General features: G+C 34.2%; 1 protein-coding gene across 5 annotated transcripts in view; it reads right to left on the bottom strand.

The window, feature by feature from the left end:
• Positions 1 to 24543, bottom strand: part of LOC145261075 (uncharacterized) — a 203103-nt gene that overhangs the window by 19020 nt on the left and 159540 nt on the right. The window lies entirely within an intron of this gene.

Here is a 24543-nt window from a genome sequence, read left to right on the forward strand (position 1 = left end):
ATCATACATCTATACATTCGACGTATATACAAAAAAGATGATACGAAAAATTGAAACAATAAAAACGATACTACAAAACAGACGCTTTCTGTTGTCCTTAAGAATGTCTGTTTAAATGGGAAAATTCTGCCTAAATATACGCAAAATATATATATACTAATATATATTCCTGCATGATTTCTATATATACTATTTATTCAAAAGAAATCAACATTGGTCTTCGGGCCAAGATCAAAGTGTAGTATCTGTTCCGGCAGATACTGCACTTAAGATAATTTGTACCAGTCAATGGAGGGGAAACCCTCTATACTGGGACAATTATTATTTTTGGTAACCAGAGTGACCCCTTTTAGGGGAGCTGGTTTTTACCTCACATTAAAAACGGCCTTGTGCCTAATTTGCTCAGTGGGGGAGCAAATAAATACCATCTGTTCCGGCAGATACTGCAGCTTTGACTAGCAAAGACCAGCTATGACTAGCAAAGACCAGATGTGGGGGCAACCCCACATGCCTGACCTTTAACCAGCTCCCATTTCCAACCTCTCGGGAGCTGGTCCCCTTTTTCCCTTCCCCCTCCCTTCACTCCTCACATTAAAAATTGGCCTTGTGCCTAATTTGCTCGGTGGGGGAGCAAATAAATACCATCTGTTCCGGCAGATGCTGCAGGCTATGACTAGCTATGACTAGCAAAGACCAGATGTGGGGGCAACCCCACATGCCTGACCATTAACCAGCTCCCATTTCCCACCTCTCGGGAGCTGGTCCCCTTTTTCCCTTCCCCCTCCCTTCACTCCTCACATTAAAAATCGGCCTTGTGCCTAATTTGCTCGGTGGGGGAGCAAATAAATACCATCTGTTCCGGCAGATGCTGCAAGCTATGACTAGCTATCACTAGCTATGACTAGCAAAGACCAGATGTGGGGGCAACCCCACATGCCTGACCATTAACCAGCTCCCATTTCCCACCTCTCGGGAGCTGGTCCCCTTTTTCCCTTCCCCATCCCTTCACTCCTCACATTAAAAATCGGCCTTGTGCCTAATTTGCTCGGTGGGGGAGCAAATAAATACCATCTGTTCCGGCAGATACTGCAGCTATGACTAGCTATGACTAGCAAAGACCAGATGTGGGGGCAACCCCACATGCCTTACCTTTAACCAGCTCCCATTTCCCACCTCTCGGGAGCTGGTCCCCTTTTCCCCTTCCCCCTCCCTTCACTCCTCACATTAAAAATCGGCTTTGTGCCTAATTTGCTCGGTGGGGGAGCAAATAAATACCATCTGTTCTGATACTACACTTTAATTGTTTGTTCTCGATTAGTGGAGGAGAAGTCCTTCATGACCGAGACAATTTTTATTTTAGTTCCTTTACCAACATTAAAAATCGACCTTGGTGTCTAACTCTGCCGTCGTGGGGAGGCAAGTAAATAGGAACATTCAAGAGGTTATCTCATTTGCATATTACATGAAATAAAATCTGTTTAAACTCTACATTTTTTTATGCAAATTAATAATAGAATTGCTTAAATATATTATTCCTTAATTGGAATTCATTTTTGAGATGCGCATTATGTATATTAATTTATTTTTATTTCGGACAATTATTCTCATCTTTATTAGTTGTTGTTTTTCATCTTTTATTGGTTGTTGTTTTGTTTTTGTTTTTTCACGACGTTTCGGCCAACTATTCATCTGGCCTTCGTCAGGTGGTAACCGCGACGGATAGGAACCTCGAACCTCCTAACTGCATTCTCAGCAATCACTGCCATCTGTAGTTGTTGTCGCCACCCACGTTTTGGCCAAGTAAACCTCTGGCTGGCTTTTGGGTAGGATTGAAACCGCTACCTTCAGACAATGTCTACCTGGAACCGTAGAGATTAAACGTCTCTATCAACTGCGCCACGGGCCCCGAAGGGCGACCAAGGTCGGATTTTTTGATCTTATAAATCCACGTTTATTTATTATCTGATCTTCCATTAAAAAACAACAACCAATAAAAGATCAAAAACAACAACTAATAAAGATGAGACTAGTAGTCCGAAATAAAAATAAATTAATATATATAATGCTCATCTCAAAAATGAATTCCAATTAAGGAGTAATATATATACCAATCGGTACGGACCCGACTATGGAAGATCAGATAATAAATAAACGTGAATTTATAAGATCAAAGAATCCAACCTTGATCCTCCCTTGATAGGGACGTTGAATTTCTACGGTTTCAGGTGGACATTGTCTGAAGATAGCGGTTTCAATCCTACCCAAAAGCCAGCCAGAGGTTTACTTGGCCAAAATGTGGTGAGACGACAACAACTACGGATGGCAGTAATTGCTGAGAATGCAGTTAGGAGATTCGAGGTTCCTATCCGTCGCGGTTACCACCTGACGAAGGCCAGAGGAATAGTTGGCCGAGACGTTGTGAATAAACAAACCAATGAAAGATGAAAAACAACAACTAATAAAGATGAGAATAATAGTCCGAAATAAAAAATAAATTAAGAATTTCTTAAAGTATTCTATTGAGAAATATCATATAAAATTTATTTATTTAATTTATTTCTAATTAAATTTACATTTAATTTAATTTAATTTTAATTATCAGTATAATCAATATTAGCTACGTTCAAAAACGGAAGTTTTCACTTAACCTCTTAGTTATTTCCCTTTAAGCTATGAAATTTTATTTCCCTGTTTAAATTCCATTGATCAAGATGACTATATTTTATACTCCCAAAAATCCAAAATATGGTCAACTTTCAGGAAAATCATAACAACTTAAATTATTTTGTATATTTTAAATAGTATCTGATTAAACACCCCGTCCGGCAATATGTTGGGTTTTTTTTATCTAACAACGGCGGGTATGTTGTTATATATGACGTATGACGTATAGTATATACATAATCTGCTATGACTCATATATGACTCATTCTCAGAACAAACACACAAACAAACAAAACAAAACAAACACACATGAATAAAACTTTATTATATATGTGTGTGCATGTGTGTTTGTGTGTGTACATAATTACAAGGTTATGAGGGTTTTTATGAAGAATGAAACCGATGTTGTCGTTTCTTTAATTTAATATCTCATTTTTTTAAATTTCAAGCGGTTCCCCGCTCTTGATCACAAATAAGTAGTGAAATAAAAATTAAAGACTGTTTAATATATACATATATACGTATATATATATATATATATATATATATATATTTCTATAAAAATATATTTTCTTATAATATATATCAATCCTTATTTAAAAAGCTCAATGTAATTACAGAGCAATATAGAGAATAAATGGCAAAAAGTTATATTCCAAAATTCATGATGTTGACCATCTGATAATTTACTCCTTTAATTCAGTTAACTTTTACAATTCTTGACACTATCTGTTTCGTAGCGCAAAATCAATCACTTAATTATTATATCAATCAGTGAATCTATTATGCCCTTAACTCATCAGAAGAAATAGCAGCAATGAATTCCTCAAAAGGAATTTAAGTGTGATTTGACATGATTAAAATCCGAAAATTGGAAGAGAAGCTGCAAATACCTTTAATATATTTCCATTACGCCATTTTTAATTTGAATTAAAGGAATAAACTATAAGATGGTCAACATCATGAATTTGGGAATATAGTTTTTTGTCATTTATTCACTATATTGCTGTGTTATTACATTGAGCTCCTTAAATAAGGATTGATATATATTATAAGAATATATATATATATTTGTAGTCATCGACATACAGTCCTGTTTCGTTGTATCACAACTTATCAGTGCCGCTAGACTAGCATCTCTCTCAAGCCAAGGATTGAACCTAGAGCCGTCGTGTTGACAGTCGGCAGTTCTCCCACTCGACCACAGAATGACGCCCGCAAATAACTCGTCGGAATGTCTATTTAAATAGACATCCGCCACCACTCTTACAGTGCTCAAATCCCCTGTTTGTAAACAAACAAACAACGAGCTTCGCATTTTTCATATATATATATATTTATATATATATAAATGTAATTTTGGCTCGTTAAAAGTGAATAAAACCATATTTTTACGTTACCAATTTTATTGAAATTTTCAGAAAATCTATTTTTAAAGTCAAAGAATGTTTGCATGTTATTAAAATAATTTAAAATTGCGAATTATAAAAATATTAAATTATAAATGAAAATATTTTTCGTAACTGCGAGATTGTCCCCATTTCATTTCCGGTAGAAATGAGCCTTTCACTTATTGAGATAAGTATTATTTGTATTAATTTTTATGATACTCATGCAGAGAGTGATCCGTGCTGAAATAATAACGTTATTATTTAAAAAGCCATTCTTAACATGGGGAGGGGAGGGTGTTTTGTACCTATTCTGTACTTTAACCTTACAATTGAATAAAAAAACATATCGTAAAACTTTAATTAACCGTGGAAATACGATTTAAAAAATAGCGCGGATCACTCTCTACATTTTTTCCTTTTATTATTCTTAAAGAATAAAACTTTTCTTATTCATGAAAAGAGTTAAGCCTACGTAAATAAATAAATAAATAAATGTTTGTACACAAGACAAATTATCAATAAATGGTTTAGTTATTTTTTTTTATTATTATTTATGAAAAGAGTTAACGTAAATAATCTTTGTAAAAGTAAGTGCGAAAGTGCCATAGTTCTACTCCCATGCGTAATTTCTATGTTTATAGGTTTTTGGAAATTTTTTTCACTGGATTATTATTGATTGGACACTAATTAAACAGATTATTAAAAAAAAAATTTTTTTTAAAGAAATCATTATTTCGACATTTGAAAGTGGTGCTCACTTTTTAGTTACAACGTTCTGATAAATCAGTCACCCATTTTGTAACCAATAAAAACGCGGTATATCAAAACCATAGAAAGTAAAAATAATATGAGTCTCTACCGCATTTGTAAGTCAGAAATATATTTGTTTCTCAAAGAAAAAAAAAATAGATTGAACATGACCTTTTTATTGTTTTTATGAAAATAAAGTTTCGAGTTTTTAAAAAAAATTTTTTTTTACTTATTTAGTTAAAAGTCAGTTTGTGGGTGTTTTTTTTGTTTTTGTTTTTTAAATAATTTGTTTTTATGAAAGGTGAGGGTTTTTTGGGGTTTTTTTTCAAAACTTTTGGGTTTTTTAAAAAAATTTTAAGTATTATAAATTTCACTAACATGCTGGAGAAATGTTGGTGCTAATGCAGAGAGTGATCCGCGCTAGTTTTTAAATCGTATTTCCACGTTTAATTAAAGTTTTATGATACGTTTTTTTTTATTCAATTGTAAGCTTAAAGTACAGAATAGGTACAAAACACCCTCCCCATGTTAAGAATGGCTTTTAAAACAATAACATTATTATTTCAGCACGGATCACTCTCTGCATGAGTACCGAAATGTTTAATAATTTGGTATTTTTTTCGATTAGGTACACCTCCACAATTTTCCTTTAAATAACGACATTTTCAGGTTTTCCAGTATGCTGAATACGGACATCGCATTGAAATTTTGCGGAAATCAGTAGTTATCAAGATATAAAAAGTTATATTATGCATTGTATTCTTTGGCGGCCATCTTTTTACGCGCGCACACGCCATAAACAAATGCACGCGCGTAAAAAAGATGGCCGCCAAAGATTACAATGCATAATACAACTTTTTATATCTTGATAACTACTTATTTCTGCAAAATGTCAATGCGATTTTCGTATTCAGCATAGTCGAAAACCATTACAAGTCGTCATTTAAAAGAAAATTGAGGAGGTGGACCTAATCTAAAAATTTACCAATAATTTTCCATCCCGTACGCCTCCCGATACATTGCTTCGTCAACATGCGACCATTTTATATCTCCCAAAGACACTTCCGTATTTAACCAAAAAAAAAAAAAAATGGGTAACTGATTTACCAGAACGTGGTAACTAAAAAGTGAGTACCCCTTTCAAATGTTGAAATAATTTTTTTTTTTTTAATTTTTTTATAATCTGGTTAGTGTTCAATCAATAATAATCCAGTGAAAAAATTTCAAAAAACTTATCAGTATAGAAATTCGCATGGGGGTGATGGTTGTATAACTCTGCCACGTAAGTAAATAAATAAAAAATGTTACGTGCACATGCGTTAGTCTTGACTAGGGGGGGACTAAGGGAACGACCATTAAATAATTCTGCGGGTCGCCATGGAAATCAACGCCCGATGAGTACCAAAATAGTTTTCATGATATGAAGAAATTATTTTTCGAAAAGTGGGTGATCACATTTCTATGTAAATTTAAGTTAAAGTGAGCACCCACTTTCTGGCCACCCGGGAAAGGGGCATTTATTTTCGTGTTTATTGGCTTAAAGGTTTTTTGACAAGGCAGTTTGGTACACGAGTGCATATTTAACAGTTTTCGTTTATGCTCACGCGTAGCATAAACATAGTTCAGGGGTTATTACCATGCAAAAGAAATCAAACAAAAAACTTTTTAGCCAAGAAACACACAGAAAAATTTAAAAAAAAACATAGCATCCATTTTTTTTCTATCGAATTCATTTGCTGTTTTTATTGAAAACTATTTTCCCCGGATTTTTGATATAATTTTCCATTAAGGGCCGTGCGTCTCACGTTCGTATATAACAAAAAAAATTTTGTAGACTTCGGTGTGCTAAAAACGAATCTGCAAACCGTTTCCGTTGCAAAAAAATAGTTTTTATGATATGAAGAAATTACTTTTTCGAAAAGTGGCCGATCACTTTTCCATGTAAATTTAACTTAAATAAGCACCCACTTTCTAGCCACCTGAGAGAGGGGGTATTTTTCCCATGTTTATCGGCTAAACAGCTTTTGTTTATGCTCACGTATAGCGTAAACGAAGGCTACGGTTGTGAAATTGAAAATAGTCCCAGAGTTCAGCTGTTATTACCAAACAAAAGAAATCAAACAAAAACTTTTTAGCCAAGAAACACACAGAAAAATGCCCCTCTCTCGGGTGGCCAGAAAGTGGGTGCTCATTCTAAATTAAATTTACATTAAAAGTGATCACTCACTTTTCGAAAAAGTAATTTCATGAATATCATGAAAACTTTCTTTTTGCTACGGAAACGGTTTGCAGATTCGTTTTTAGCACACCAAAATCTACAATAAAATATTTCGTTATATACGAACGTGAAACGGGCTTTAAAGTAAAATAATACCGGATTTTTGGGAGCAGATTTGCCGTTTAGTTGTATAATATCCTCAAACCAGGTAATCACTAAAAGGGACTTTTAAAAGTCGTCACCTGTATCGAGCAAAAGTTTAAAACCACCGATTATATGCCAGCCTACATCATGATAACATATATTGAGTGAGTTCCTAACAGTATTTTGTATAGTTTTTTTAGTTTAAACTCATTTTCCCAAAATTTCCCCAAACTTAACGTGTTCGATACTGTCTGCCGCCATTTGTATTTTTCAGATATACCGATAAACATTGAATGTTTTTGAACCGATTATACATTACATAAAAACACTAAAATCTTATCCAGTTAGGTAAAACATTTACTTTTCTTGCCTTTGATAACATTTATTTGTTATATATTTATTTTTTGACAATTTTTTTATCTGTGTTTAGTAATATGAACCCTTTTCATTTAATGTAACGTTTAGTCGGCTTGAAAAACAGTGTTTATCGGTGTATTTGAAAGCTACAAATGTTGGCGGACACTGTTGATTACTTTAAGTAAGAGAAAGTGAGTTAAAACTAAAAAACTATACAAAATACTGTCAGCAACCCACCGATTATGCCAGCCTATGTCATGGTAACATATATTTGTGGGGTTTCAGACACTGTTTTGTATAGTTTTTAGTTTTCAACTTACTTTCCCAAACTTAACGTATTCAACAGAGTCTGCGACCATTTCTGTTTTTCGAGCCGATTAAACATTTTACATTACATAAAAACACTAAACAATTATCCAGTTAGGTAGAAACGTAACTTACCTTACCTTTGCTTTCATTTATTTGTTTTTGGACAACTTTTTTCGAATCTGTGTATAGTAACCCCTCCCCATCAACCAAATATTAATTACTAACTCACATTTTTGTATACAGAAAACAACAACAACAAAAAACATTTAGCGTTTCAACATTTTTGCTACGTTCGGCTTCATCCACTAATTGTTGGTCGAGTCCAAACCATGAATGATTGACAGAAACTCCCGAGGATCCAGATCAAATTTTGCGAGAGTACCATTTTTTTTTTCATTTTCGCCTTCTTTTTCACTTTTTGGAGTGGATTGCTGTACTAAAAATATAAAAAACATGCATTTTTCTCTTTTTATTAAATTTTTCATTACACCAAATTGAGCCACTGCAACGCGTGGCAAGGTACAGCTAGTATATATATATATATATATATATATATATATATATATATATATATATCCGCATTTTTCATATATATATATATATATATATATAAATATATATATATACATGTATATATACATATATATATATATACATATATATATACATATATATACATATATATATATACATACATATATATATATATATATATATACATATATATATATATATATATATATATATATATATATATATAATAAGTTCCGGATGGTGCCATTTCTCATCAGTCTCTCCAGAGCTATTATCTGCGGTGGCAACTGATGCTGGGTTCATTGATTATTATTAATTTCAGTAGTAGTATTAGTAGTAGTAGCAAGCGAACGTGTCAATGTTCGCCATCGGATGCAACAGTCTATTTTATGAGCGGTGATATTATCACTATAGACCACGTGACGGACAAGGTGACCGGAAGTGGAATAATGAACTGTAGTTTATGTACGGTACAACTCGTGGCGGCAATTTGTAGAAACGCCAGAATAAGGAAAATATGTTATTACTGTTCTTATGACTAACATAATACCCGTCAAAAACAGTGGTTGAGAGTCTCGCCTGTTTATTTTTTTATTCGTATTTTGAGATGTATTTATATAAACCTACGTATGTGTATATCATTGATTTTAAAAGCTTACATTTTCTATTTAAAATTAAAACAAATTTCTTAATATACTCAGTTACGGGCATGCGAGCGACTTCATAAGATAAGCTAATTTGCATATTCCTTTGAAAAACGAAGTTTAATTAATCATTAATTTTGATGGTTTCTTATAGGATGATTGCCTTCGTTTAATTATTAGGTTCAACTCTATTCATGCATATTTTACATTGGTCATAATTGCGTAGCACATGGGGTGAAAAGTTTTAGTAGACGCACACTTGTATATATATATATATATATATATATATATATATATATATATATATATATGGTAAAACTGGTAATTAGTAAAAACCTGAAGAGAGTACTCAATACTATTGCAGAGCAAATATGTGTTTTATTTTTTTATTACCGTTTTATCGCAGAGCGGCGCTAGGGGCCTCAAATGATTGGATTTTTTACGGGCGGTTCTTTTATGGGTCTTTAGAAATTGTTTTTAAGGGTCAAAAATGAGTCAAAATTGAAAATATTGTCAAACGTTTTGTACATTCATTTTAGCTTATTTTTAACTTTTAATCAGTTCATATGCGTGTCACGTTGGTACAATGGTAATATCACCAGCTTTGAATGCTATAGTTTCGATTTTGGTTTTAGCTGATGATATGAAAATAATTATTCTTTTCTTTTCAAATCACGACTATAATAATACATACGAAATCTAGACAAATTAAAATATCATATTTAAGCGTATTTTTCGCCCAGATTAAACGGGACCACCCTCCGATAGTAGTCTATAATATAAAGGTCACCTGTCTGTATGAATGTATGTTTGTATGTCTGCCTAAAACTTCCGACAAAGGCGATGGATTCTCACGAGATCGGTATCGTTGTGAAGCTTGAGCCTTCGGACGACAAATATAAAAAAATTACTAAAAAAATTAATTCCTTCACCCTCAACTGGGTACTTTTCTACAGGAAGGAGTCGCTTTTTTTCGCCGATATTTTCGAAAGTCTTTTCCCTCTTTTCGATTGGCTAGCCTTAATTTAGACATTCGTCACTTCCGGTTTGGCGATGGGCCAACAGCAAAGATATCACGTTTTTTTTGGGGGGGGATCACGTTCTTTTTCTCCTTCTCGGTACAGGTTCAAGCCTGCCTGTCTGCCTACTACCACTTTTTTATGCTGAAGTGAGATTTGCTAAGACAAAACTGACTAAGTGAACCCCACATATTCCTCCGTTCTATTCATTTCAATTTCTCCCTCCTAGACAAGGTTCAAAAGAGAGTCGCTAACCTTATAGGTCCTGAACTGTCATCTAAGCTTCAGCCTGTGTCCCATCGACGAGATGTTGCATCCCTATGCCTGTTCTACAAGTACTTTAACGGTGAATGCGCTGACGAACTGCAAGCACTTGTACCCCTTCGACGTAAATACCCCCGACAAACCCAACAAGCAGCTAAATCCCACCCCTTCACAGTAGAGATTCCTAGATGTAAGAGAGCCTTCTACTCCAGTAGTTTCTTCCCCGGAACAGCTAGACTTTGGAATTCCCTTCTGGGACCCTGCTTCCCCGACTGTATTGACATGCAGAAGTTCAAGTGTAACGTGAACAGACATCTTGCTGCCCAACTCCCTACATAGTACCCCTGTAGCTTATGTCCCTGATAGTAGCCCCCTACATCAAAGTGGCAACGTGCCTTTTTTTAGGTGAAAATATAATTAAAAAATTTCTGTACTTGAGTGTATTTACACTCGAGCTTTAAAATTTTTTTGCGGTTAGGAATTAATCACGTTTTTATTATTTGAATTATTCTATTACTGTTGGAATCTTGGATAGTATTTTCACAACGTTTCGGCCGAGGTAACCACCCGGCAATGACGTGCAGAGAAATTTTTCAGGGCATGTGCTCAAGTAAAAAAAAAACACAAAAATATAATAATCAACACTGTCTCAGTGGCGCACATACCTACAATACATTCCTCTGAAAAGGAACTTTTAAGAAAAACTTTTCAGGCAGAAGTAAAAGAGGCAGGTGCTTGAGCACTCCTTCGCTCGTCTCTCAATTGCTGACCTTCTCCGGGTGCGTCTTGACCTTGTGGTAGTCTTAATTAAAAAAAAAAACTTATTGCGCAACAGATAAAAGCGATAAGTTTAATTTGTTATCAATAAAGTCATCCAGGAGTTATAGGTTCGAACCTTGAGACAAGTGGTACTAACAATATAAGGGGAAAATTATTTAAGATCTCGACCCAGTGATGGCTGACGAAACAAGAACAATCTACCGCCGTGAATTAAGTAAAGGGCTCAGTTTGCAATTTTGTACAGTTTTTCGATTTCGACATAAAGATTCTCGGGTTCAGTAAGATGCACCTAAAGAAGGACGGAGGTTACATCGGCTGGGACCTTGTGAAAACAATATCCAAGATGCGAACAGTAGTCCGAATAATCCAAATAATATCAATATAATTAATAGTTAAGTGCAAACCTTTTTTTTTTTTAGCGTTTTAATTAAAAGTTTTAAAATGGAAAGTTTTTTGGAGTCTAGTTTAAAAAATTCCGCCGTCATCGCAAATCGATTGTCTGCCATGGCGGCTAAGACAAATTCCTATACCAATATTCTTTTGTCAGATAAATATAGCATATACAACAAATTCCTTTCCATATTAAGCAGAAGAATCTGTCAATTTTGACGGAAAAAGATTTCGAGAAACATAGGAAATTGGCAAATCCTCTTCGAAATAACGTCCATCAAAATGGAAACAACACAAAGAAAATAAATAAATCATCTCTCTCTCTCTCTCTCTCTCTCTCTCTCTCTCTGTATATATATATATGTGTGTGTGTGTTTGTTTATACAAGACAGCACCCACTCTTTCGATAAAAACACATATATATATGATTTTTTTCCACCGATCCATTCCCAGTAACACTATACACCTATATTCTTGATCCATGAACCGCATAAATCAAAAGAAATTTGCGTTTTGTATAATAAAGTCACAAATAGTCACATGTCTCATAAGTAAAGGCTCAATCCTAAAAAACTGGCAAAACCTCATAAAACTACCATATGCACTCCATTCACACCCAAAAAAAATCTAACACCAACACTATAAACCACTTTGCTCAATATACACTCACCAAAGATGAAAAATACTTACTGGAAAAAGAACTCGCATTCTGCTCCACAAAACAACACAAGGAAAATAAATAAATAAAAATTACCTATCTCGCTCTCTCTCTCTCTCTCTCCCTCTCTCTCTCTCTCTCTCTCTCTTTATATATATATATATATATATATATATATATATATATATATATATATATATATATATATATATATATATAAGCAAAAAAAAATGAATGAAAACAGCACTAACAAACCAATACTGGAAACACAAAGAAAGCGGACGATAGTCGAATGGAATAAAGTAAGACAAGCAAGTACATGTAGGGATCTGGTGTGGCGCCAGTTTATGGTGACATTATTTTATTTGGGGAGAGCAGAAGTGCATGGGTTGGGGCAACTTACTCTTATACCGTTTCAGTTTAGTATATTTTTTACTAGAATATATTGTCTTTTTCTTTTCCCGTTTTAACAACTAGTCCTTTTACTTTTCTGAGCCATATTACTTTTCATGCTCGCATTTTTCTATGTAATTATATATGTTTGCTATAAAACATATATTAGACAACATGTATGTAAATTGCTGCTTCGAACCATTCAGTTGCCACTTTTGCACACTCTAACACAGGTAGAGAAAAGATATTCCTCCATGATGTGATCTCTAATGAAGTTTCAGTCAGCCTTCTTGAAGTATGTTGTCGTTTTCAGCAATGATCCTTCGACTTGAAACCGAGTTTAGGGTGATGTATACCAAGATCAACGTGATTACCATTCCCGAGTAAGCTAGAATGATGAAAAATTTGCAAAAATATTTTGACCGACCTTGTCAGTAGCAGTCTAAAAGTTTAGAAATATTCGACCTTTTAGAAAAGAAATATATATATATATATATATATATATATATATATATATATATATATATATATATATATATATATACTAAAATAATAGCCGAATTATAGAAAAAAATCACATATCTTACGTCGTCGTTTTTTTTTTAATATCTTAATTAGGTTGAAAATAGATCAGCTTACTTAGATATCTACTCTTCCCATGAGAAACACACACAGAGGAAGGGGAGAACCTAAGGTTAACTGTCTTGAAAGTTCCCGCCCATTGGCTGATTAGGATGGTCGCGGTGGAAACTAGGAAGCTGAAAAATATGCGGTAACCAAAACTCTTTGCATAAGCCCGGCGAATTCTCATGAGAACGAAACGCGGAATATTCTGTGTAGCTTAATTGCCATATATATCTTTATAACTTACTACTGTATATATATATATATATATATATATATATATATATATATATATATATATATATATATATATATATTAGCAGGAAGACTCGGCGTTGCCCGGGATTGAATGATTATCAACGAATATTTCATACTTCCATATTTTTATTGCTATCGAAATCCGTGAAATCTCCCGAGAGGAAGCTTCCCATGCCTCCATGCAGTAACTTAGTCCAAAATATATGTAATTCTACATTGCACTCTAGAACACCTACTGTTTCTTTTATAAAATTATTTTATATAAAATTCTTTCCAGGTAACGAAAAAAGACATTAAGAAATTTATGTGCGGAGTTTGAACCTACAAAACACGTCATGCAAAAAAAAAAAATCAAGCCTTATGAAATTCTTTGTAGTTAATTAAAAAAAACTTCAGAAATTGACGTTCGGAGTTTGAACCTACAGACCACGTCATGCAAACAAAAATAAAAAAAATGAAAATTACACGCTGTTAGCTTACCCACAGTAGAATTTTCGCAGCCCGTTGTTCGATCATTGCTGGTAAGTGACGATATGGAAAAAATCGCTTTACTGATGATAGATAAAATAACGGTTTCGATTATCGATTATCGGTAATTATCGGGGATGTCCTGAAACAAAACTTAACTAAGATCACTCCCAGACTTATACACTAAAGTTCTGTAAATTTTAAAGAAAATATGTTCATATGTTTCGGAATCTATAAGGAACGAACCCGTACCACGAAGGAGGAAAAGAACGTGGAAGAAAAACGTAACGTCTTTGCCTTTGCCTCCATCCCCAAGCCAGAAGTGGCGAAGGTTTAAATTAAGGCTCGTCAATGGAAAAGAGCGGGTTACCTCCGAAAATACGGCGAAAAAATCGACCCCTCCTTTTAGAAAAGTGCCCATGCTTTGGGCCAATTTGTCAATATTTGTTGTCCGAAGGGTCGAACTTCAAAATGATATCTATCTCATGAAAATCCATCGCCTGTGTCGGAGTTTTTTAGCAGACATACATACATACATACATTTAAACAGACAGGTGAGATTTATATTATAGATTAACGGAAATAATCTATATATTAATACTGTAGGTACCTTAAACGTATGTGTGTCACAGTTTCCAGATTATAAATTATTCAAGAGATCTGATTTATAAAATAACATACTACGAACATTAAATTAGTATATAGAGATGCTAATTCAATGTTCGCAGTATGTTATTACTTTCTACCCTCTTTTTAATAAATAGGATCTCCCGATCACTGAAGACGCGATGTACAAAAGAAAATGATGTCGCTTTTAAGCCGTACGTGAAACTAAAATATACCTGCTTAGTCTTCTACCTAGAATCCAACGATAGTATCTGTTCTGTCTAAAGATGATACAATTATATCGTGGGGTTTCTGATCGCGCCGGATGTCTATACAATGGAAATATGTGACAGATTCCTATAAAGATATGATAGATAAACGTAATAGCCAGATACATTCTGACACTACATGCAGCCTGGGTCTCTTTGGACTTGTGGGCCAGTGCCGAGTCCTGCTGGTACACCCAGGGTCTGCCACCGGCCACCTGATTGCACCAGTGGCTCACAACACTCTTCAGCATATCCACGTACACTTTGTTGTTGACTTTCTAGATGACTTCGAAGATGTGGGGTGGCATGATGTAGCCCTCATTTGAAACCACACCAAAGACCATAACTATAACCGGAAACTTCGTTGAGCTGTCTGCTCAAGCATTGAACCACCCTGATTTGCATTTGAGGGTGCTGGCAATGGTCCTGTTATCATAACTTGGATCGTTAGAGAGCATGAGTTGTACAGCGACGCATCTCTGATCTCGCCGTTGAATATTGTGTAACTTTCAGACATGATATTAGGTTGTTAAAAAAATAATGGCCGATTTCAGAAACAAACATCTATTTTTGAAAAATAAACACTAGAAATGGTAAAATTAATCAAAACACGAGCCTTGCACAGCTATGCATCTCTGCCATCGATCTACAAGATTATTTATTCCTCGTTGATAAAAAGTTATTGATTGTGATGCAACCACATTTTTGAACGCTGCTTCCACCTCTTCTTTGGACCGAAACGTTTTACCATTTAAAAATGAGCTTAAATACTTTTTAAAAATTATAGTAAGTAGGCAAAAGGTCTGGAGAATATGGAGGATGTGGTAAAGTCTCGTATCTCAAGTCTGTGAGTTTCTACAGAGTCAATCTTGCAACGTGTGGCCGCGCGTTATCGTGGAACAGAATTGGATCACGTCGATTCACCAGGGCAGGCCTCTTTCTTTTTCTTTTTTTTTTTTTTTTTCAAGGAAGCATGCATTTCGGCAAGTTGATTGCAGTAGATCTCTGCTGTAATACTCTCATTAGTTCCCAAAAAGCAGTAGTGGACAACGCCGATTGCAGACCACCAAACTGTCACCATAATCTTTTGCTGATGAAACTTTGGCTTTGGGAAGTGTTTGCGAGACTCATCACGATAAAGCCATTGACCAGATCGTTTACGATTATCATAAAGGATCCACTTTTCGTCACAAGTGACAATTTGGTCAAGAAAGGGATCATTGCTGTTACGCACACGAAGCATTGAGCCGACTTCAAATCTCCTAAATTTTTTATTCTCATTCAGCTCATGAGGGATCCATTTACCGAGTTTTTTTTTTTTTCATACCTAATGCTCTGTAAATGGCGTGAAACTGTTGCAGTACTGACGCCAAGTGTCTGAGACATACCTCTCACACTTTAACGGGGAGTTTGCTCAACAACTGCTTGCAATTGTTCGTTGTCAAGACCGCATGTTTGCCCTCTACCTTCTTCATCTTCAAGGCTCTCGTCTCCATTACGAATTTTTGGGAACCACCTTCGTACTGTCCGATCACTTGTGGACCCCTCTCTCCCATGCTCTGTTGATAATAGCAAAGGTTTCAGAGGCATTGTGCCCATATTTGAACTCATGAAACATAAAGAGGCGAAGGTCACGCTTTGGATTATTCATCATTGAGAGCTCTGTATGCTTCCCAAAAAAATTTGCATGAAAATAAATAAATTTAAAAATATTAATTAGTATATAACCTTAAAATGAACTGCAAATTTTGTGTTAAAATGACTTTTCAAAACACATCATTTTAGGCGGCCATAATTTACGAACAACTTAATAGACGACTCCTATCGTTTTGGGGATTTGTACACAACTGGCCACCAATGGGATACAAAACTGGCGCGAAACTGTTCATAGGATTCATTTTACTCGTCATTTTTTTAATTATTCAAAACTTTTGATTTTAAAATAGAAAGTTCCCAACGTAATTTTGCGAAAATTAGAATTCAAAAAAAATAATAATAGTTTATAATGATAGATGAATAACGTCTGGTTTTATAATATAACGTAAAACAAAAATAAACATATAAATGCTCCCGGGAAACGCTGGGTCGGGACAGTTATTAAAGGCATCGAAAAGTTGTGACGTCACCGATCGAAATAAATGAATATCTTTTAAGGATAAAATTAAAATAATTACAGCGAAATATTAGAAAAAAATAGTAAAAATGACAGAATTAATAGAAATTTGAACCATTTGTTAATTACACGCGTTAACAATGATTAAGGTATTTTGAAAACGTAATCATATTATATTCTTTTTGCATTTTAAAAGTATTGAATTTCCTTTTTTTATACATTTCAATTAATAGCATTCAACATATAGCGATAAAACATTGCTTGTTTTTGTATTTAATGTTTGTGTTCGATAGAAAAAAAAAGCAGACGATAACTGATCCAAGATGACGTCGCAGTCAAGGAAGATGTCAACTTGTCAGTTTGTCAGCTTGTCTGGTTTGTGGCATATCAACCTTTTCTAAATCAGCTTTTTCTTATCGATTAGTTTGTTTTTTTCTTGTTTTACTTATCTATTAGTTTTGCCTTTCTTCTTATCTATTAGTTTTGCCTTTCTTCTTATCGATTAGTTTTGCCTTTCTTCTTATCGATTAGTTTTGTATTCTTTTTCTTATCAATGAGTTTTGTCTCCGTTTTCTTATCAGTTTGTTTTTTTTAATGATGATAGTCGTCCATCGCTTGCAAAGATGATCGTGATCATGCAAGAGAGAGAGCATTGCCAAGGCTGCTGCAAGGAAGGTTGGCTCCCTCTACCGTGCTAGAAAACTACTTACGCCTGACAGTATCCTATACCTCTATAAGGCCACCATTCGCCCATGTATGGAGTACTGTTGTCACATCTGGGCTGGTGCATCTGCTGCTTGTCTCTCGCTCCTGGACAGGGTTCAAAAGAGAGTCGCCAACCTGATAGGTCCTGAACTGTCATCTAGGCGTCAGCCTCTGTCCCATCGACGAAATGTTGCATCCCTCTGCATGTTCTACGAATACTTTAATGATGAATGCTCTGACGAACTGCAAACACTTGTACCTCCCCGACGTAACTACCCCCGACAAACCCGACAAGCTACTAAGTCTCATCGCTTTACAGTAGAGATCCCTAGGTGCAAGAAAGCCTTTTACTCCAATAGTTTCTTCCCCAGAACTGCGGGTCTTTGGAACTCCCTTCCGGGATTCTGCTTTCCCAACTGCACTGATATGCAGAAGTTCAAGTGTAATGTTAACAAACATCTTTCTACTCATCTCCCTTCATAATGATCCCGCTAATTAAGTCCCTAATAGTAGTCCCCCTGCTTCAAAGTGGCACTGTGCCTTGTTTGGGGTGAAAATTGAATAAAAAATAAAAAAAATTATTCTGTGGGTTCGAAGATGGCTTGTTAGAACGGTTCGAGGTCTGAAGTATTTCCTGCATGTTAGATACCTGTGGGATAATTCTGTATCAGAAATGTTGATTGCTCTGTCTTTTCTAATGTCACGTTTTCTCTTGCGTTCTTCATTCCGTGCGGATTCAGCAATTGTAGTCCTTTTGTGCGTTGCGGTACGCTAGGAACATCTGTATTCGGTTAATTTTTCCTTGTATTAGAACACAAACAGAGCTGTTTGAGGAAGACCTTCACATTGTCTCTAAACCGTTTCCGCTGTCCTCCTGCGGGTCTTTTTCCTTTGGACAGTTCACCGTAAAGGAGCTGTTTTAAGAGTCTTGAATCAGGCATGCGGCATATATGACCTGCCCGACGAACCTGACACTGCTGTAACATGGTGTGTACAAATGGAAGGTTGGACCGGTATAAAACCTTTGTGTCTGTTGTCTTGTCCTGCCACTTGTTTTTTCAACAATCTACAGAGGCAGGTCATACTGATCAGTTTCTTGGCATATCTGGCATATACAATCCAAGTTTTACAAGCATACATGAATATGGTAAGAATCATAGCTTGGTATTCTTGAAGTTCGGTCTGCAGCCGAATTACTTTTTTTTACATATCGATTAGTTTTTTTTATTCGTTTTCTTGTTAACTAACGGGACCTGTGAAAATTCCACAGGGGACTCATTAAAATATATATATTGATGTTGGCATTCTGTAGATGTTCAGTGTAAGTGGAGACGCTTGGATATTATTGTAGCTTTTTTGTTAAAACTGTAAAAGTATTTATCTAAGCTAGTACGAACGCCTGGCAAAACCCGGTCGTAAAGTACGCTTAAATATGATATTTTAATTCTTGCAGATTTCGTATATATTTTTATAATGTTCTATCGATTTTTACATACTGTAAAGTTGCGATTTACAAAATTAAAAAATATCCATATGACTTTGGTTCATCAACTTTAATCAAAACCAAAATAAAAACTAATGAATATATATATATATATATATATATATATATATATATATATATATATATATAATTTGGGTTCCTTCAGCCATAATCGAAACTGAAACTGAAACCAAAACTTATGAAGAATTCTTGATAAGATTATTTATTTAAAAAAATAGATTACTTGATGGCACATCAGTTATAATTGAAACCAAAACCAAAACCTATGAAGAATTCTTGGTAAAATTATTTATTACAAGAAATAGAAATCCATAACAATTAAACAACCCGGATATAAGCGTGACACAGAGAATAACGCGCTATCGTATTAATATTTAGATTAGTTTGTCCTTTTTTATCAATTCGTTTCGTCTTTTTTTCTGTTCGATTAGATATTTCTTCTTTAACATAGCGATTAGGTTTCATTTTTAATTATCGATTAGTAATTCACCTTTTACTTATCGATTAGTTTTTCATTCATCGATTAGTTTCACCTTCATTTTTAAATAAATATCCACTCCCCGGTGGTGTAACGGCTCATGATGACTTTGTAAGGGTTACTCTAGATGATCTGAAAAAACAAAAGAATATATATATATATATATATATATATATATATATATGGGTTGGACAAGATAAAAGAAATATATATATATATATATATATATATATATATCTTTTCTATTTATATATATTTTCTTTTGGTTGGACAAAATAAAAGAAATATATATATCAGGGGCGGAGATGGGACTAGTGCCACTCGTGCCCGGCACGACCAATAATTCGGTTAATGTTATTCAAAATGGATTAAAAAATCATCCATTAATTTCAAGCAAACATACTTAGTCTGATCTCAATTAAATTACATATCTATTCAAGTTTCGATAACTAAGTAGCAAAAAATTCATAAATATATCTGGGAATAATACAAGGATGCTGTTTTGAACGGGTTGTCTTTGTCCGGCCACCGCCAGATTCATTGAAAACTCCATAACAGCGGCTATGACGTTGAACGTCCGTAATTCGTGCTAAGCCAAACCTTTACTCGTAATAATCATAATGTTAGAGAAATCCAGATTTTTCTGTAATCACCCGCAAAGTGAAGCCCACTTCTAGTGCCTAAAATATTTAGCACGATCGAGCCTGCTGATGTCTGTTTTAGGAAGAGGATGAGGGACCGAGAGAGAGAGAGAGGGGGGGAGAGAGATCTATAGACACATACATACGATTACTACTACTGTTGCAATATGAAGTAGCACGAATAGTTCTGTGTAAACATAACCACGCGTGTATATCAGATTGTAAATAAATATCAGTGATTACTAAAGAACAGGTTTTGAATAAGAGTGAATTTGTTTTTTTGAGGAATTTTTTTTTCATGAATTTTGAATCATAGAAATCTACGAAAAATACGGGTTTTAAGTCATTTTATTTTAATACTAAGAAACCCGTCAATCCAATAAACCTTCGTAGAATTCCGTGGTGATACGTAAATACTTTGTAATTTTTTTTTCATAAAAACCCTGTATGTAACTTTTCTTGCTGCATACATCATTTCACAGCTATTTAAACCGAACTTTATTCATCAATATTACCTTTTATTCTATGGGAAAATTTAATCGGATAACTTCAACTGATCAAGATATCATATGTTTCAAGATTCATCAGATGGAATTTACTTTTTGGAAGTTCCCTGTATTTTGCGTATAATGTCACTTGGGCTAATTTTCCTGTGTTTCACGGGTAAGCAGATTATTCTCTAAAACATTAAAAAAAAAAAGTTTTACTGCATTTACTGTTAATGATCTGAATTTAAAATTAGATATAATGGAAATGGATATTGTGTTAGACCTGAAAAATAGATCGTTTGGCCAGAGAAATGTAGCCGAGAAGCGAGAAATTATCAAAGTTGGGCGCCCAACTCCTTTATTAGTGAATAAGGTTAGAACTCGTTCCTTCCAATCCAAATGGTTTAATGACATTGACTGATGTTATGTGTGAGTAAATCTGAGGAAAAACTCTATTGTTGGCCTTGGCTATACTGATTATAGGCATATTTTGGCTGACTGCAAAATTCATTCGAAATCAATGACTCATTTGAACAATTATAAGCGTTTAAAAACATTTGGCATGTATGACATAGTTACTGCTATTAGTGAATCGGCCAAACTTGAAAGAGAAAGGCACAATAAATTGGTCGAAGAAAATAGACACTATCTGAAACACCTGATAAACGCAATATTATATCTTTGCAAACAAGAACTACCATTGCGTGGACACGATGAAGGGGAAGATAGTCTTAACAAAGGTAATTATCGAGAATTATTGCAGTGTTTCTCTAAAATTGACAGTGTGTTTGCATCAAAACTTTCCGCAAAAGAAGGCTCTAGGACATTTTCAGGTGTTTCCAGAACAATACAGAATGAAATTATATCTGCAATTGATAACGTGATTGCTGATGTTATTTACGCTGAAATTCAAAGTGTCCCATTTATTTCAGTGCAGGCTGATGAAACAACTGACTGTGCAATGCATGCACAGCTTTCGATCATTGTTAGGTATGTGAATGGATGCAAAATTATTGAACGATTCCTTGGATTTCATGACGTGAGCGATGACAAAAGTGCCACAAGATTAGCTGATGTAATCGAGAAGTCTTTAAATTCCTTCGATGATGCAAAATCAAAATTGGTTTGCCAAACTTATGATGGAGCAGCCGTGATGGCAGGTGAACGGAACGGAGTGCAATTAAATTGAGAGAGAGGGGATTTAAATACGCCGATTTCATCCATTGTTATGCCCATAAACTTAATTTAGTTTTGAGTAAAAGTACGGAAAATGTTGATGGCGTTAAAATATTTTTTTCACGTTTACAGCTTCAGTAAATTCACATCATCTAGTACGAAACGGAAGAGTGTGTTCCGAAAATTTGAAATCAGCATCCCATCTTTGTGTGCTACCAGATGGTTTTATAAATCAAGAACTGTATCCGCTATAAAAGACGATCGTCAAAAAATAATGAACGCACTCGAAGATATTCTTGATCATGGCGAAATATGGGATGAAGCAACACTAAGTGAAACCGACAATTTATTGTCAAAATTGAATGATTTCACTTTCATGTTTTTATTAACTGTTTTTATGTCATTCTTTCTCAAGCAGAGAAACTATTTAACATTTTACAGTGCAGAAAACTCGACGTGAAATATGCTCAAGATAAAATACATGATTTCATTCAATCAATATCAAACAATTGTGACAATGAACATTATGAAAATATGATGCAACAAACGATGACAGACATGGAGATATCTGACGAATCACACGCTCCACCAACAAAAAGAACGAGGGGAAATCGAATCAACTACAAAAGTGTATATTTTGAAATAATTCAAAACATCATTTCGTCACTAAAGGATCGATTCGCCAACATAGGAGACTTTTCATATTTTGAATTGCTCGATGTGAAGAAGTTTGAAGTTTTTTCCTGTACATTCCCTAAGCAACATATAGATACATTGCAGAAAAAATACCCTGGTATTTTTGACCTAAAATCCTTGACAAGTGAGCTCAGGTATTTGTATTCTGACAATGATTTCAAAAAATGTACCTCAAGTAAAACTATTTTGGAGATGCTTCATGAACTCGGTTTTTTGTCTGCAATGTCTGAAACTGTGAGACTGATACAACTTTTCCTTACCATTCCCGCTACTTCAGTTTCCAATGAAAGAAGTTTCTCAACCTTGGACAGAATACGATCATTTTTGAGATGCACTATGGCTGAGGATCGACTTTCGTCTTTAGCCCGAATTTCAATTGAGAAGGAAATGCTTAAAGACTTAGAGCAAAGAAATGAATTGCAGAATAAGGTAATAGAAAAATTTGCGGCCAAACCAAGACGCCTGGAGTTTATGCTCAAATGAGATGACCTTCCCAAAAACGCGCTTGACCTGCAGACACTCCTATTCAAAGGCATTTATAGACGAACACTAGCTGTAAAATGATGCAGCAAAAAAAAAAAAAGTTACATACAGAATCTTTATGAAAAAATTATTTACGAAGGTTCCGAGGTTTGAGGGTTTTTCTTACTATTAATATAAAATGACATAGAACCCGTATTTTTTGTAGATTTCTATGATGCAAAATTCACGAATAAACCATTCCTTAATGAAAAAAAAAGGGATTGTGAAGTGCTAATAAAAAATCAATCATTTAATTATTTTATAATTCCATGAGACAAATGACCTGGCGATTTGTGGACTTAATTGCTAACCTGGTTAGTTGTCATTGTCATCAATTTCTTTATTCTAATAAACATATTTTTCTACTCATAGTAATGAATATCTCTTTTCTTCTATACTTTTGAAAGGAAAAAAATATCTTATCTACTGTATCAACAAGACCACAAATTATATAGTATCTTGATTGTTCACAAAAAAACAAAACCAAACACCATGCAAGGTACGTAAGTAAATCTGTGCTATGCAATGGATAATCACGCAATAGCAACTATGATTACTTATTTGGGTCCACGGACCACGGATTGGGAACTAAAGTTGACAAAGGGCAGGGGGGGGGCGGCACGACAAGCAATAATAGGCTAGAGTCGCCACTGATATATATATATATATATATATATATATATATATATATATATATATATATATATTTCTTTTATTTTGTCCAACCTATATATATATATATATATATATATATATATATATATATAATTTAAAGGAGATTAGAACAATAGTCTAAAGAGCAGAGTGTATTTTAATGTAATAGTAAAATTACTAGTTTAATTAAAATACAGGGAAAGAAAAAGTGCTCGTTGTAATTTAGATATATAATAAGCTCGATAGGTAGGTCCTAGAGCTAATTTAATATTTAGTAATGTGAATGATAATTTATATACATATATATATATATATATATATATATATATATATATATATATATATATATATAGGTTGGACAAAATACAAGAAACACCTTAAAAATAAACAACATTTATTTTGGTATGGTGTAGGTCCATCTTTTGCAGCAATTACAGCCTCAATTCTCCGATGTATTGGTTCATACAAATTATGAATTGTTTCCAAAGGAATTTTATCCCATTCTTCAGCTAAAACATCCTCCAGTTCTTTTAGTCTGTGTTTGTTTACAATATCACGACAGCTAATATTTGGGTTTGATGATGGATGCTCTGGAAAAATCACTTCTGATTAATGGTTAGTTTAGCGTAGACGAAGAAATGATTTATTGAATAAATAACGATTTAAAACACATTTTATGGCCGTTATTGAAGGAGATATTGTTTTTAAAAGCGACTAGCACCCCCATAATATTTTTTTTTAATTATTTTTACTTGTTTACTCTTATTTAAAAAAATAATAAATTGATCACGGAGCCACGAAATCAAGACACGAAAAACGAAACCAT

Source organism: Euprymna scolopes, chromosome 37, assembly GCF_053919585.1.
Source record: "Euprymna scolopes isolate OS-2025 chromosome 37, ASM5391958v1, whole genome shotgun sequence".
Classification (NCBI taxonomy): domain Eukaryota; kingdom Metazoa; phylum Mollusca; class Cephalopoda; order Sepiida; family Sepiolidae; genus Euprymna; species Euprymna scolopes.